The sequence below is a fragment of the Jaculus jaculus genome, chromosome 13, assembly GCF_020740685.1.
Source record: "Jaculus jaculus isolate mJacJac1 chromosome 13, mJacJac1.mat.Y.cur, whole genome shotgun sequence".
Lineage (NCBI taxonomy): Eukaryota > Metazoa > Chordata > Mammalia > Rodentia > Dipodidae > Jaculus > Jaculus jaculus.
Window position 1 is genome coordinate 70,600,507 of NC_059114.1, and position 11,591 is coordinate 70,612,097.

Genomic DNA, 11,591 nt, shown 5'->3' on the forward strand with positions numbered 1-11,591 from the left:
TAAAGTGTGGACTAATGACTGACAAGCTCCATTAAATTAAGTCTTTTGTTAAAAAAAAGCTTTCCTTGGGCTGGAGAGATGGCTTAGTGGTTAAGGCACTTGTCTGCAAAGCCAAAGGACCCAAGTTTGATTCCCCAGGACCCACGTGAGCCAGATACACAAGGGGGTGCATGCATCTGGAGTTTGTTTGCAGTGTAGAGGCCCTGGCATGCCCATTCTCTCTCTCCCTCACTCTCTCTTTTCTCTGTACCTGCATATTTCTCTCTTTCAAATAAAGTATAATATTAAAAAAATATTTTCTTTTAAAAATATGTATATATTTGAGAGCAAAATGGAGCCAGAAAGAGATGTAGGAAGAGAGAAAGAAAGAATGGGAAGCGAGGGCTTCCTGCCACTGCACATGAACTCCAGATGCATGTGTCACTTTGAGCATCTGGCTTTACGTGGGTACTGGGGCATTTAACCCAGGTCGTCAGGCTTTGCAAGCAAGCATCTTTGAGTGCTGAGCCATCTCTCCAGCCCCAAGTAGCTTTTCTTCTATTGACAATTTTCATAGATGGATGAGATGCAATTTGATCATAATCCCCTTCTGTGTCCACCCACCCCTTTCCATTGAAATCTTTCTTCTTTCCAAGTAGTCCTTCATGTACTTTGATGTCTTTTTTCGCTCCTTCACCTACCATTTGGGAATGTGGATGGGCCCCATATTGCATAGGTCTCGTGCAGTAACAGCAGTCCCTGAGGTCATAAATGCAGCAGTCATGCTATGTCCACAAGACAGCATTCCACAGCACTTCTTCCCATCCTCTGGCTCTTATGTCCTACCCATCTCCTCCTCCATAATGTTCCCTGAGCCTTGAAGGGGGTGATATACATGTCTTTTCCAGCACTGAGCACTTCACAGTCATTTCTTCTCAGCTCGTTGAGGTTCTGAGTCTCCCCATTGGTTACTACCATCTGCAAAAAGAAAAAAGCACTAGACATAAATAGAGGGTAATTTAATGGACACAACATACCCATTTAGCCAAACAACAGTAGTAGCTTTCCCCGGCGATCTATGATCTTCCCAACCCTAGGCTTTTGACGAAGCTTTCAGTACCAGACATGAATTCCTTTCCATGGAATGGGTCTCAGATCCAACCAGAGAGCAGTTAGCTGCTCCCATAACTGTCATGACACGACTGCACTAGTGAGCACATCTTCTCTGGCTGGTTCGTTGTGTAGCTGGCACAGTTCACTGTGGAGGGATCTGCCCAGTGACACCTCCTCCAGCCGGGTGGCTGCAGATGCAAACTACAAACTATAATAAAACAGTGAACATATTGGGGGCCATCTATCCAAACTACCACATGGAGCTTGGCTAGCAAGTGGGTTTGATGGGAAGGTCTTGTAAAGAACACTGTTAAGCCGGACTCCTCAGTGTTTTGCTGAGGCTCCTGCCTGGATGAATGTTTATTTTGGCTTCAGAAACTAGGAAAGGAAGGAGGAAAGACAGTCTAGTGAGGGACACTGGACTCATATTAATTTTCAATGTATTCTTTGAGATTCTTACCTGTGTCCTCTCTATATGGCTATTGTAGTCTATGAACCTGAAGCTTATAAGACAGATCTCAGATAGATCTATGAATCTGGAGACCATATCTATCTATCTATCTATCTATCTATCTATCTATCTATCTATCTATCTATCTATCGTAGCAGACAGATTCAGGTTCGCTGAGATAAACTTCCAGATCAGGCACAGTTATGGAGGAAGGGATTTACTGAAGCTTACAGATCCAGGGGAAGTTCCATAATGGCAGAAGAAGCTAGCCTGCCTTCACAGGTGCCAAACACAGGGAGAGACACACAAGCTTAAAGGTCAAAAGCCACACAGCACACTTCAGGAACTCCAGCTAGGCACCTTGCATATCTTTAGATTGAAATCTGAAACCCACCACCACACCTTAAGATCACCCAGTGATATTGCCTCCAACCAGGTAGCCAGCAGATGCAAACTACAAACAATAAAGAGCTGAATATATTGGGGGGGCATCTATTCTATTCAAACCACCACATATGGCATATAAACATATAATATGTATACATATATAATTGTGCAAAAATTGATTTGATAGGACCTGGGGCCAACTGACTGAGTTTAAGTCCATTTTATAATATAAGGCACCTATCACATAGGAAGCACCAAGAATATTAAATGAGTTAAAACCTGCACTATGAGGCTGGAAAGATGGCTCAGTGGTTAAGGTGCCTGCCTGTGAAGCCTAAGGACCCAGACTTGATTCCTCATCACCCACATAAGCCAAATGCACAAGGTGGTGCATGTGTCTGGAGTTTATTTGCAGTGACTGGAGGACCTGGCATGCCCATTATCTCTCTCTCTCTCTCTCTCTTGCTCTGTCTCTCAAATACATACATACATATGTACATATATATATATGTATGTATATTAAAATATGCAATATGATTTGAAGTTCCTTGCACATAGTAAGGCCATAATGCATCTCAGTAAGTATTAATTGCATAGGGTATTCATTGCTGCTTTTACTCATAACAAAGAAAAAAATTACTGGAAACAACTTAAAGATCTAACAATCAAGTACTTGGTAGATAAATTATATATAGCCACACATAGGGGATTATCATATACCACATGTAAACTGAAAAAGCAAAGTGAAGTACAGAAACTGTGTTGATATGCTCTTACTTACATAAAATGCACATATACTAGAGATTAAATATTGCTTACCAGTGTGGTAGAAAAGAAGCTAAAAGTTGAACTAATTCACTGAGTTACTGTAAGAATTAATTGTTGAGGAGTTAAAATTATCTTTGCCAGTAGATGGAAAAATCCCAAGGAGGGAACTGTCCAGGAAGGGCTCAGAGGGACGATAAGAAGGAAAAACAGTTTAGGCTAACACAAAATAAAATGGAGTTCATTGTTAGGGTGGCCTGATGACAGAAATGGTTGATATGCAAATGGTCGCATCTTGTTTGTTCACTTACCCCTCCCCTTGGCTATGAAAACTGTAAAATAGCAATAAAACCTCAGCATGGGGCCAGAGCTTCTTTGGAGGGCTATCTCAAGCTTTTGCCCCCCCCCCCCAGATAATGAACTCCTCTATTTTAACCCATATTGGCATTAGCATGTTCTTTCCAGAGAATTTCTGCAATGCCAGCACAGGGTTCTCCCCTTCTCCTAGGCTCACAGAAGATGATCCTATGGTTAGCTCTGGCCTAATATGAGTCCCATTAGACAAGTAACAGCTATGCACCCGTCCTGGAACTCTCTTCTGGAAGCAATGCATTGACACCTCAGGAAGAGGTGAAGCATCAACAATATTGAAGCAAACTTCACTGTAGTCAGTCACTGGTAATTTGAGGGGAATTTACTGCTGCAGCTTACCCCAGCCTGTCTTTATGAATATATACTTCAGAGAAAAAAAATTTTAAGACAAACAAACAAAAAAACAGAACACTGGAATTGCTGCTTGGAAGGAGAACCAAAGGTTGAATATTAAGGGTGAAAAGGAGACTTATTTTGGCCTCTATACTCCTTGACATTACTTAATTTTTAGACTGTGTTTAAAATTTACAAAAACAAGCCGGGCATGGTGGTGCATGCCTTTAATCCCAGCACTCGGGAGGCAGAGGTAGGAGGATCGCCGAGAGTTTGAGGCCACCCTGAGACTACATAGTGAATTCCAGGTCAGCCTGAGCCAGAGTGAGACCCTACCTCGATAAACGAAAACAAAACAAAACAAAACAAAATTTACAAAAACAAGTATGGGGCTGGAGAGATGGCTTAGCGGTTAAGGCATTTGCCTGCAAAGCCAAAGGATCCTGGCTCAACTCTCCAGGACCCATGTAAGCCAGATACATAGTGGGGCACCTGCATCTGGAGTTCGTTTGCAGTGGCTGGAGGCCCTGGCACACCCATTCTCTCTCTCTCTCTTTTTCTCTCTGCCTCTTTCTCTCTCTCAAATAAATAAATAAAATAACTTAAAAAAAAAGAATTAAAAAAAAAAAAACAACTACTATGGGTTGGACTGAAGCCACCAGATATCCCTAAAACTTAAAGGAAACTTGTGATTTGAATGTAAAACATGTTCCTGCTCATCTATTTGAACATTTGGCCCCCAAGTGATGGCACTGCTTGGGAAGGCTGTGATGGAGCCTTTTTGGATGAAGTGGGCAAGTCTTGAGGTTTTATAGCATGACCCTACTTCCTGTTTGTTCTCTGCATCTTGCTCATTGATATGATGAGCTGGCTTCCTATTCCTGCCACCATGCTTCCTTTTCCCCCACTCTATGAAAATCCTTCTCAAAACTGTAAGTAAAGAATAAATCTCTTTAAGTTGCTTCTGGCCAGGTTTTTCTTGTTGTTCACAGCAACAAGAAAGTAACTGAAATAAAACTATAACCCCCATTTCATGCCAATGAAAAACAAATGGCAGAACAATCACCCTCTACCAGAAGAAAATGACAAAGGCACAGAAATCCTTGAGCCTGGTTATTTTATTTCCTCTTTAATTTCAATAAAGATGAAGAAAAGGAGCCTTTGGGTTAGGACAAAAGCAAAGCTGGGAGGAGTGGGATGTAGTTAGAGGGTGCAGAAAGTGGTGGGGTAACTAAACTGAAGGATGTGAAAGGGGGTGAGGTGTTTTTGCATTGGTCACAGACGCTGGAATCTGGAAGAATATTTGTCACCCTGTGGTCAGAGTGGGATATTCGAAGAAAGGAATAATTATCTATCACAGAGTCTTAGAATGGCAGCCAACTTAGCGTGATGGAAAAAGGCAGTATGGTTTTTATGACTTCAGTATAAGTATTATAACATTGATTTTTATAGTTTATTGTGCTGTTAATGTGCTGAATGAGTGCAAATACATGTGGTATTGCATTGTATAAGGTGGTGACGATGAAAGAAATATTTGTAATTGTCCATCTAGGAGCTTTTGCAAAGGAATTTCTGATTTTACTACAAAAAAAAAAGAGTGACATTATATATTGCCAATCAGAAGTGACAAAACCAGATATTTGCAGGGAAGCTATGACAAAAGAGGATAGCAGAATCCCGATAAGGACAAATCTCAGTTAAGAAGGAAACTGAAAGGTACTTAAAGTTCCTGTTTTGTATGGATAGGCCATCTTATGTGATTATATCTAAAACAATAAAACAATATTTGGAAAGGTAATTCCTTGGAACCACAAAATAAAATTCTTGGTGCTAGAGAACTATGGCATTTTGGAAAACAGATGAGTGGTTTGCATTAACAAGACATAATAGAACTATCCATAGTAGCATTCACTAATATGTTGGGTGAAATTATTTGATCAGAGTGGTTATGTAGCATATATGGTATGTAGAGACAATGAGATAAGTATTGTTGGCCTTACATGATTCTTCATCTTTTTAAAACATATTTTTATTTGATTTATTTATTGAGGCTGGGGGAGAGAACAGGCATACCAGGACCTCCAGACACTGCAAACAAACTTCAGATGCATACGCCACCCTGTGCATCTGGCTTATGTGGGTCCTGGGGAATCAATCCAAGGTCCTTTGGCTTTGCAAGTAGGTGTCTAAACCACCAAGCCATCTCTCCAGCCCTGACTCTTGATCTTTGGGTATTTTTGATACTTTGGAAAGGTATAGGATGATGGAAGATTCTGCACAAGAAAATGGAAATTAAAAGAATATGGTAATCATTGATGAACTGCAAAGTGAAAGACAAGAACGGTGTGGAAATTCAAAGGATGAGCCCGGAGGAGCTAAATTCTGCGAAATCTCAATGGAAGGCTCAATTTGGAATTAGAAGGCCTGGAGTAGAGCCTGGCTTGCTGTTTGTTAGCTCTGTGACCCTGAACAGATTTATTTCCTACGAATGATAATAGCTTCTTGGCAGTGCTGTTATGGAGAATCTTTGTTCTATTTGTCCTCGGATGTATTTTTTTTGCCCTTTCTGTTCCCCAGTGGAGTGGAAGGAATGAAGGACACCCTCAGAGTCTCCTTGTGTGCTATTGTGTGCAGATGTTGAAATCCTAACCTCTACTATGACAGTGTCTGGAAATAGAGTCTTGAGGGGAAAAGTGAGATTAAATGGGATCATAAAGGTAGGCCCTGTGTTAGTAACCTTTCTCATTGCTATGTCCGAGAACCTGGCAAGAAGCAACTTAAGGGGGAAGGTTTTGACTGCTGGTTTGATGATTTAGCACATCATATGGCGAGGGCATGGCAGCAGGATCAGCGAGAAGATGGATCAGGCTGCTTGCTCAAGGGTGAGCTGAGCCCCAAGAAACAGAGAAAGGACAGGAAATAGGGTCAGGCTTATTAAACCCCATCCCCAGCCCAGTGACCCACTTTTTCTACCTTGACCCTATCTCTCAAAGGTTCCACAACCTCTCTAGACTGTGAAACCAGTAAGACTTAATTGTTCAAACATCTCAGTTTATGGGGGATATTTTATATTCAAACTTTGACAGGACCCTAATCTGAGAGGGTGGGGTTTTATAAGAAGAGTAAGATGTAGTTCTCTTAATAGCTCATAAGAATACCTCAAGAAGGCAGCTGTCTGCAAGCTAGAAGGACAATCTTCTCGAGAAACTATCTATGTTGGCACCTTGATCTTTTATTACTTTAAAAAATATATTTTATTTATTTATTTATTTGAAAAAAAGAGAGAAAGAGGAGGAGAGAGAGAGAGAGAGCAAGAATGGGTGCACCAGGGCCTCCAGCCAATGCAAATGAACTCCAGATGCATGCGCCCCCTTGTGCATCTGGCTTATGTGGGTCCTGGAGAATCAAACCAGGATCCTTTGGCTTTGCAGGCAAATGCCTTAACTGCTAATCCATCCCTCCAACACTTTTATTACTATTACTATTATTAAGTAGAATCATTGTATGGACACATCATTGTTGGTACCATCACTTCCCTCTTCCCTGGCCCCATTCCACTGAAGCCCCTCCTCAGTAGGCTTGCAGATTCACCATGGGGTTGTGGGTTATGAATTGTGAGAGCAGCAATCAGTTAATGTTGGGGTAGAGGCAATGCCGCTGGACATTCCCTCCCACCCTGTGGCTCTTACAATATTTCTGCTCCCTTTTCCACAAAATTGAGGCTTGGTGGGTGTGTTTTAAGTCTACTTTAGTGTTGCATTCTTAGCAGATTCTGGATTTCTGTTTTGGAATGTTTTGGGTATCCTCACTGTCTATTGCCATCACCCCAGTGCAGACTTGTTTGGCTCTCACCATGGAAGCTTTCTCTTGCTCAGCTCTCCAAATCCTCTGTGGTTTCACCTGGGCCCCTGTCAGAGAGTCAGCTATCTTTCCTTTTCCTATTGACAGATTTTGGTTGTCCTTGGTTTTCGCTGCCTTTTGAAAAAGAAAACCAGATTCTCCAAATGGAGAGTGAGATCAGCACAGGTTAAACAGGACAAGCCTAGTTAATTTAGAGAGACTTTGATGGGTATAGCCTCTCTTTTGGCCAAAGACTAGCATGAGCTTCTCGTTGGAGTCCATAATCTTGGTCCTCATAAGATTCTGACTTGGTTCCCAGTTCCAGCTATGGGTTCCTTTCCACTGAGTGTATCTCTTAGCTAATCACTGGTTACCCACCTAGGCTGAGTGCCACTGTTACACAGGTATGTACATCTTGTCAGGCTGGTTGCTTTCATATAGCAGAGTCCCTTTGCATCCAATGTTGTTAGCCATTTTTCCCCAACAGCTCATCTAGCACTTTCCAGAACCATACAGACTAACCATCTGGGAAGTGGCTTCCTTCCGGATTCCATCTGGATCTCTAGATGTTCTGTGTGGGCAGCATGCGGTGTCTTCAGCAATAGGGTCTCACCATTCACCTCAGGTGGATAATCAAGTGCTTTGACAGAAACCTGTCTTATTTTGGGGACCTCATAGGTCTCTCCAGTCAACATCTCAATGTGGGTTGTAACCACTTTCTGGTACTGGGAGTTATAAACCAGAGCCAATTGTTTTAGGGTTAGGCTTCTTCTCACTATCTCCAAGGCCCTTATTTCTTTTTAATTTTATTTTACTTTAGTTATTTCAGAGACAGAGAGAGAGAGAGAGAGAGAGGGAGAGAGAGAAAGAGATAGAGAGTATTGGTACCCCAGGGTCTTCAATCCTTGCAAAAAAAACAAAAAACAAAAAACAAAAAAACCCCAGATGCATGCACCACCTTGTGAATCTGGCTTAAATGGGTTCTGGGGGCTCAAACCTGGGTCCTTTAGCTTTGCAGGTAAGCGCCTTTACCTCTAAGCCACCTCTCAAGCCCTCCAAGGCCTTTCTTAATGGACAATCCCCCCATAATCCTTTTGAGGGTTATATCTTTTAGTCTGCTATCCAGGAAGAAGACTTCTATAGTACCAATTCATTTTGGATTTAGTTTTGTGTATTTCTCCCCCTGCCTTCCAACTCCCCTCCCCTCAATTCTTTAAGTTTTATTTTTTAATTTGAGAGAGAGAAAGGCAGAGAAAGAGAGAGAAAATGAATGGGTGTGCCAGGACCACCAGCCACTGCAAACTCCAGATGCATGCACTACCTTGTGCATCTAGCTTACATGGGTTCTGGGGAATAGAACCTGGGCATTCGGTTTTGTAGGCAATGCCTTAACCACTGAGCCATCTCTCCAGCCCGTCAATTAACCTAACCTAGGAAAACCCTCACAAATATGACCAGAGATTTGCTTTCCTGGTGATTCTAAATACTGTCAAATTGACAACCAGGTATTAACTATCCCATAAGCAAATATGTTTTCTCCCTGAATTAGTACTAAGACTAAGAGTAAATTTTAAAATGTGAAATCATGAAGCTATAAAATACTATACAAGTAGTTACTAACCATAAACATAGATGTGAGGCTACACATATCTGTCTTTGCCTGTCATGACTGTGCTTGTAACCTGTCTTCTCTGATTTAGTTGATCATTCCAGAGAAAGTAAAGGGCTCCATTACATATTGCACTGCTAACCCAATCATAGTTCCCTTCAGCCCTTTCAGAAACTTCACCTGAGGAGCACAAAAAAATCATTTTATCTGGCGAGGTTCACTGGTGCTGAGAGGCCAGCCTATGAAGTCATGGCTGATAAGCAGAAGTATCCAGCCCAGAGCGAGATGAGCCAGGACCAGATCACATGGTTTCTGACAAGGAGAAAGGTAACCTTGGTTTCAGATAGCTCTCTGTTTCTCAGAGATAGTTTTTTTTTTTTTTTTGCCATTTCCTCCCTCATGATAGTCATTGCACAGTGTCTGTAAATGTCTCTTTGCTGCAGATAGCTAAGTTAGGCATCTGTGTTTTGACCTCTGATTAGAATATTACTTGTACTTGGCGTGGTGACACATGCCTTTAATTCCAGCACTGGGGAGGCAGAGGTAGGAGGATCACAGTGAGTTCAAGGCCACCTTGAGACTACATAGTGAATTCCAAGTCAGCCTGGGCTAGAGCAAGACCCTATTTCAAACAAACAAGCAAGCAAACAAACAAACAAACAAACAAACAAACAAACCCACAAAGCCAGGCGTGGTGGCGCACACCTTTAATTCCAGCACTCCGAGGCAGAGATGGGAGGATCACCTTGAGTTCAAGGCCAACCTGAGACTACACAGTGAATTCCAGGTCAGCCTGAGCTAGAGTGAGACCCTACCTCGAAAAAACAAAGAAAGAAAGAAACAAACAAAAGACACAAAAAGTAGAATATTATTTGTACCTATGAGTATACACACACACACACTTGACTTTGAGATGCCCTTAAAAGAATTTGTCCTGAAGTTATTTGTTTAGAAAGGAAGGAAGGAAGGAAGGAAAGAAGGAAGGAAGGAAGGAAGGAAGGAAGGAAGGAAGAGAGTTTTGCACACAATACTTGTGTGTTATATGGGTTTTAGCTGATTACACAAATCCATTTGCTGCCAGGGGCAACATATATCCTAATAAACTTTATAACCACACACAGTCATGTATTTTTAAATAGCTTCTACTATATAATTTAAGCTGTTATTGCCCTTACGTAGCATACAACTCACATGAGAGAGCACAGGTTCCTCCCTTCTCTAAATATTACATGATATTTGGTATTTCATCACTTATGCATATTTGGTTGCTATTGTAAAACAGTTGACTAACCAATTTGAGGTATAGACTTTTTCCTTCTATATGTTATCAGTTCAATTAATAGTTATCAGAGACAAAACCCATTTCAGGTTTCTAGACCCATCTCTTCATCTCTTACAGAATTATATTTTCATAAAAATCATTTTATAAACAGCTTTAGTGGAATGCAATTTTGACAAACTAATTTGTTTACGATTTAGCTCCCCATTAATTGCTTAGGTAACATATAAAATTTAGTACCAAAGCAGTTTTTCTCAACAACAGATGTTTTCAAAACAATTCAATATTTCAAAATACAAAATAATGTTAAAAAAATCATCTAAGATCCCATCATAGGAGCTTTGCATTGATTGATGCCAGCATCTGCTTTTCTGCTCTTTTCTCTGGCATGGTTATTTCTATTGCACTGGGTCTCCTGAGCGTTCTGTATTTTGGGACCTGGCTCTTTTTTCCCCCAAGTGTAAGTATGTGAGTCTTTCTAGCAGCTGCTGGACTCTGCAGACCTCCTGGTCAGCTGTGCTTTATTTTTCTCTTGCTGGCTGCCTGGCCTGCCTTGGCCCGCTGCAACCATGCCTGCCGAGGACCCTGCCAAACTCTATTGAACCTCAAGGTCAAGGCTCTTTGAACTTGGTGGAGGCCAAACAAGGCAGGCAGTTTGTTCCTTTTCCTCCCCCTTATCTTGCTTGCTCTGTGTCCTTGCACAGTCTGGTTAGTTCATACTTCATTCCTTTTCATCCCAAGTACCCTCTTTAAACCTTAAACCTTGGCATTCTAATATTTTATTTGTTTATTTCTTTATGAGAGAGAGAGAAAAAAAATTAATGGGTGAGTCAGGGCCTCCAGCCTCTGAAAACGAACTTCAGATACATGCACCACCATGTGCATCTGGCTTATATGGGTTCTGGGGAATGGAACCTGGGTCCTTAGGCTTCAGCGGCAAGCGCCTTAACTGCTAAACCATCTCTCCGGCCCAAACCTCAGCATTATAATTCTCTGCTTTCCTAATACCAGTTTGGCTCATGCCCAATTGGTATCATGTGAATGTAAATCACATTGTCTTTGAACCTCATTTTTTGGTCAAACTCCAGCTTTGTTCATTTCATAAACAGACGGTTAGCAAGTGCAAGGATTCTAGTTTCTCTTCCTGACTGTAGGCATGACTTTTTCTCCAGGGTAAACCCCTTCCTTCCTTCCTTATTTCTTCCCTTCTTCCTTTCTTTTATTACGAGAGAGAGAGAGAGAGAGAGAGAGAGAGAGAGAGAGAGAGAGAGAGCGAGAGCGAGCGAGCCAGAGAGAGAGAGCATTGGCCTGCTAGGGCCCCAGCCACTGAAATCGAACTCTAGACACTTGCTCCACCTAGTGGGCATGTGCGACCTTGCAATTGCCTCACCTTTGTGCATCCATTACATGGGATCTGGAAAGTGGAACATGGGTCCCTAGGCTTTGTAGGCAAGCGCCTTAAC